We start from the raw sequence: 6017 nt of genomic DNA, 5'->3' as shown, positions 1-6017 counted from the left end.
CTGGCATTTAAACGCCAGCCAGGGTGCCTGGCTGGGCGTTTAACGCCCAAAAGGGTAGAGCTTTGGGCGTTAAACGCCAGAATGTGCACCATTCTGGGCGTTTAACGCCAGGATGGCACAAGAGGGAAGATTCTGTTTTTAATTCAAATTTTTTTCAGGTTTTCAAAATTTTTCAAAATCAAATCTTTTTCAAATCATATCTTTTCAATCAAATCTTTTTCAAAATCAATTTCTTTCCATTTTCAAAAATACTTGCTATCAATTAATGATTTGATTCAACATTTCAAGTATGTTGCCTTTTCTGTTGAGAAAGGTTTAATGTTTGAATCATATCTTTTCTTGTTAGCCAAGTCATTAATTTTTAAAATCAAATTTTTTTAAATTGTTTTTCAAATCATATCTTTTCAATCATATCTTTTTTATTTCTAATTTCAAAATCTTTTTCAAAAATCACTTGATTTTTTTTCCAATCTTAGCTTTCGAAAATCAATTACTATTTTTCAAAATATTTTTAAAATCTTTTACTTTGTTTTCGAAAATTTCTTCCCCTCTTCTCATATCCTTCTATTTATGGACTAACACTCCTCCTTAATGCACAATTCGAACTCCATCTTTCTTGATAAGTTCGAATTCTCTACTCCTTCCTTCTATTTTTCTTTTCCTCTAACACCTCAAGGAATCTCTATACTGTGACATAGAGGATTCCATATTTTCTTGTTCTCTTCTCTTTCATATGAGCAGGAGCAAAGACAAAAGCATTCTTGTTGAGGCTGACCCTGAACCTGAAAGGACCTTGAAGCGAAAGCTAAGAGAAGCTAAGGCACAAATCTCTGTAGAGGACCTAACAGAAATCTTCAAAGAAGAAGAACCCATGGCAGCCGAAAACAACAACAATGCCAACAATGCAAGGAAGGTGCTGGGTGACTTTACTGCACCTACTCCCGACTTCTATGGGAGAAGCATCTCTATCCCTGCTATTGGAGCAAACAACTTTGAGCTTAACCCTCAATTAGTTTCTCGAATACAACAGAATTGCAAGTTCCATGGACTTCCATTGGAAGATCCTCATCAGTTTTTAGCTGAATTCTTGCAAATCTGTGACACTGTAAAGACTAATGGGGTTGACTCTGAGGTCTACAGATTATGCTATTCCCTTTTGCTATGAGAGACAGAGCTAGGATATGGTTGGACTCACAACCTAAAGAAAGCCTGAACTCTTGGGAAAAGCTAGTCAATGCCTTCTTGGCAAAGTTCTTTCCATCTCAAAAATTGAGTAAGCTTAGAGTGGAAGTCCAAACCTTTAGACAGAAGGAAGAAGAATCCCTCTATGAAGCTTGGGAAAGATACAAATAATTAATCAGAAAGTGTCCCTCTGATATGCTTTCTGAATGGAGCATCATAGGTATTTTCTATGATGGTCTGTCTGAACTATCCAAGATGCCTTTGGATAGCTCTGCTGGAGGATCTCTTCATCTGAAGAAGACGCCTACAGAAGCTCAAGAACTAATTGAAATGGTTGCAAATAACCAATTCATGTACACTTCTGAAAGGAATCCTGTGAACAATGGGACAAATCAGAAGAAAGGAGTTCTTGAGATTGATGCTCTGAATGCCATTCTGGCTCAGAACAAAATATTGACTCAGCAAGTCAATTTGATTTCTCAAAGTCTGTTTGGAATGCAAGCTGCACCAGGCAGTACTAAGGATACTTCATCTGAAGAAGAAGCTTATGATCCTGAGAACCCTTCAATGGAAGAGGTGAATTACATAGGAGAACCCTATGGAAACACCTATAATTCTTCATGGAGAAATCATCCAAATTTCTCATGGAAGGATCAACAGAGACCTCAACAAGGTTTCAACAACAATAATGGTGGAAGAAACAGGTTTAGCAATGGCAAGCCTTTTCCATCATCTCCTCAGCAATAGATAGAGAATTCTAAGCAGAGCCATTCTGACTTAGCAACCATGGTCTCTGATCTAATCAAAATCACTCAAAGTTTCATGACTGAAACAAGGTCCTCCATTAGGAATTTGGAGGCACAAGTGGGACAGCTGAGTAAGAAAGTTACTGAACTTCCTCCTAGTACTCTCCCAAGCAATACAGAAGAGAATCCAAAAGGAGAATGCAAGGCCATTAACATGACCTACATGGCCGAACTAGGAGAGGAGGAAGAGGCAGTGAACGCCACTGAGGAAGACCTCAATGGACGCCCACTGGCCTCCAATGAGTTCCCTAATGAGGAACCATGGGAATCTGAGGCTCACACTGAGACCATAGAGATTCCATTAGATTTACTTCTGCCATTCATGAGCTCTGATGAGTATTCTTCCTCTGAAGAGGATGAGTATGTCACTGAAGAGCAAGTTGCTAAATACCTTGGAGCAATCATGAAGCTAAATGAAAAGTTATTTGGTAATGAGACATGGGAGAACGAACCTCCTTCGCTCACCAAAGAACTGGATGACTTGTCTAGGCAGAGATTACCTCAAAAGAGACAAGATCCTGGGAAGTTTTCAATACCTTGTACCATAGGCACCATGACCTTTAAGAAGGCTCTGTGTGACTTAGGGTCAAGTATAAACCTCATGCCTCTCTCTGTAATGGAGAAGCTAGGGATCTTTGAGGTGCAAGCTGTAAGAATCTCACTAGAGATGGCAGACAATTCAAGAAAACAAGCTTATGAACTTGTAGAAGATGTTCTGGTAATGATTGAAGACCATTACATCCCTGCTGATTTCATAGTCCTAGAGACTGGAAAGTGCATGGATGAATCCATCATCCTTGGCAGACCCTTCCTAGCCACAGCAAAGGCTGTGATTGATGTGGACAGAGGAGAATTGATCATTCAAGTGAATGAAGAATCCTTTGTATTTAAGGCTCAAGGATATCCCTCTGTCACCATGGAGAGGAAGCATGAAGAGCTTCTCTCAAAACAGAGTCAAACAGAGCCCCCACAGTCAAACTCTAAGTTTGGTGTTGGGAGGCCACAACCAAATTCTAAGTTTGGGGTTGAACCCCCACATTCAAACTCTAAGTTTGGTGTTGGGAGGTTCCAACATTTCTCTGAGTATTTGTGAGGCTCCATGAGAGCCCTCTGTCAAGCTACTAACATTAAAGAAGCGCTTGTTGGGAGGCAACCCAATGTTATATTCAATCTATTTTCCTTTGTTATTTTATGTTTTCTGTAGGTTGATGATCATGGAGAGTCACAAAATCAATTGAAAAAGCAAAAACAGAATGAAAAACAGAAAGAAAAATAGCACACCCTGGAGGAAGACCTTGCTGGCGTTTAAACGCCAGTAAGGGCAGCAAATGGGCGTTTAACGCCCAGTCTGGCACCATTCTGGGCATTTAACGCCAGAAAGGGGCACCAGACTGGCGTTAAACGCCAGAAAAGGGCAAGAAGCTGGCGTTAAACGCCAGAAATGGGCACCAGCCCGGCGTTTAACGCCAGAATTGGCATAGAGAGCATTTTTGCTCGCCACTTGGTGCAGGGATGACTTTTCCTTGACACCTCAGGATCTGTGGACCCTACAGGATCCCTACCTACCCCACCACCCTCTCTCTTCTTCTTCACCCATTCACCAATCACCTTAACCACTCTTCCCCAAAAACCCTTCACCTATCAAGTCCCATCTTTCTCTTCACCACTCACATCCATCCTTCATAAAACCCCACCTACCTCACCATTCAAATTCAAACCACTTTCCCTCCCAATCCCACCCTCCCAGAGCCGAACCCTACCCCTCTCTCCACCCCTATATAAACCCATCTTCACTCCTTCATTTTCACACAACCTAAACACTACTTCTCCCCCTTTGGCCGAACCACAAAGCCATCTCCATCTCCTCTATTTCTTCTTCTTCTACTCTCTTCTTTCTTCTTTTGCTTAAGGACGAGCAAACCTTTTAAGTTTGGTGTGGTAAAAGCATTGCTTTTTGTTTTTCCATAACCATTTATGGCATCCAAGGCCGGAGTAACCTCTAGAAAGAGGAAAGGGAAGGCAAAAACTGTCACCTCCGAGTCATGGGAGATGGAGAGATTCATCTCAAGGGTGCATCAAGACCACTTCTATGAAGTTGTGGCCTTGAAGAAGGTGATCCCTGAGGTCCCTTTCAAACTCAAAAAGGGTGAATATCCGGAGATCCGACATGAGATCCGAAGAAGAGGTTAGGAAGTTCTTACCAACCCTATTCAACAAGTCAGAATCTTAATGGTTCAAGAGTTCTATGCCAATGCATGGATCACCAAGAACCATGATCAAAGTGTGAACCCAGACCCAAAGAATTGGCTTACAATGGTTCGGGGGAAATGCTTAGATTTTAGTCCGGAAAATGTAAGGTTGGCATTCAACTTGCCCATGATGCAAGGAGATGAACACCCTTACACTAGAAGGGTCAACTTTGATCAAAGGTTGGACCAAGTCCTCATAGACATTTGTGAAGAGGGCGCCCAATGGAAGAGAGATTCAAGAGGAAAGCCGGTTCAACTGAGAAGGCATGACTTCAAACCCGTGGCTAGGGGATGGTTGGAGTTTATCCAACGCTCAATCATTCCCACTAGCAACCGGTCCGAAGTTACTATAGACCGGGCCATCATGATTCATAGCATCATGATTGGAGAAGAAGTAGAAGTTCATGAGGTTATAGCCCAAGAACTTTATAAGGTGGCGGACAAGTCCTCTACCTTGGCAAGGTTAGCCTTTCCTCATCTCATTTGTCACCTCTGTTATTCAGTTGGAGTTGACATAGAGGGAGACATCCCCATTGATGAGGACAAGCCCATCACTAAGAAAAGGATGGAGCAAACAAGAGATTCCACTCAACATGAAATCCCTGAGATACCTCAAGGGATGCACTTTCCTCCACAAAACTATTGGGAGCAAATCAACACCTCCCTAGGAGAATTAAGTTCCAACATGGGACAACTAAGGGTGGAGCACCAAGAACATTCCATCCTCCTCCATGAAATTAGAGAAGATCAAAGAATCATGAGAGAGGAGCAACAAAGACAAGGAAGAGACATTGAGGAGCTCAAGCACTCCATAAGATCTTCTAGAGGAAGAACAAGCCGCCATCACTAAGGTGGACCCGTTCTTTAATTTCCTTGTTCTTTATTTTCTTGTTTTTCGAATTTTATGCTTATGTTTATCCATATTTGTGTCTTATTACATGATCATTAGTGTCTTAGTGTCTATGCCTTAAAGTTATGAATGTCCTATGAATCCATCACCTTTCTTGAATGAAAAATGTTCTTAATTGAAAAAGAGAAGAATTGCATGAATTTTGAATTTTATAACAGATTAATTATTTTGATGTGGTGGCAATACTTTTGTTTTCTGAATGTATGCTTAAACAGTGCATATGTCTTTTGAATTTGTTGTTCATGAATGGTTGGCTCTTGAAAGAATGATGAAAAAGGAGACATGTTACTGAGGATCTGAAAAATTATAAAAATGATTCTTGAAGCAAGAAAAAGCAGTGAATACAAAAAAGGAGAAAAAAAACGAAAAAAAATGGGAAAAAGAGAAAAAGAAAGAAATAAAGTTGTGATCCAAGGCATAAAGAGTGTGCTTAAGAACCTTGGACACCTCTAATTGGGGACTCTAGCAAAGCTGAGTCACAATCTGAAAAAGTTAACCCAATTATGTGTCTGTGGCATGTATGTATCCAGTGGTAATACTGGAAGACAGAGTGCTTTGGGCCACGGCCAAGACTCATAAAGTAGCTGTGTTTAAGAATCATCATACTTAACTAGGAGAATCAATAACACTATCTAGATTCTGAGTTCCTATAGAAGCCAATCATTCTGAATTTCAAAGGATAGAGTGAGATGCCAAAACTGTTCAGAGGCAAAAAGCTAAAAGCCCCGCTCATCTAATTAATACTGATCTTCATAGATGTTTTTGGAATTCATTGCATATTCTCTTCTCTTTATCTTATTTGATTTTCAGTTGCTTGGGGACAAGCAACAATTTAAGTTTGGTGTTGTGATGAGCGGATAATTTATACGC

At 40.6% G+C, this 6017-nt stretch overlaps 1 non-coding gene across 1 annotated transcript; it reads right to left on the bottom strand.

Moving 5' to 3' along the window:
• Positions 1 to 1275: 1275 nt before the first annotated feature.
• LOC130971148 (small nucleolar RNA R71) lies at positions 1276 to 1383 on the bottom strand. Its single transcript, XR_009082383.1, has one exon. It is a non-coding gene; the product is annotated as a small nucleolar RNA R71 (small nucleolar RNA).
• Between the last annotated feature and the right edge of the window lie 4634 nt (positions 1384 to 6017).

Source organism: Arachis stenosperma, chromosome 3 (assembly GCF_014773155.1).
Source record: "Arachis stenosperma cultivar V10309 chromosome 3, arast.V10309.gnm1.PFL2, whole genome shotgun sequence".
In the NCBI taxonomy this organism is placed as follows: domain Eukaryota; kingdom Viridiplantae; phylum Streptophyta; class Magnoliopsida; order Fabales; family Fabaceae; genus Arachis; species Arachis stenosperma.
The sequence above is the reverse complement of the archived record's forward strand: the minus strand, read 5'-3'. Positions and strand labels throughout refer to the sequence as shown.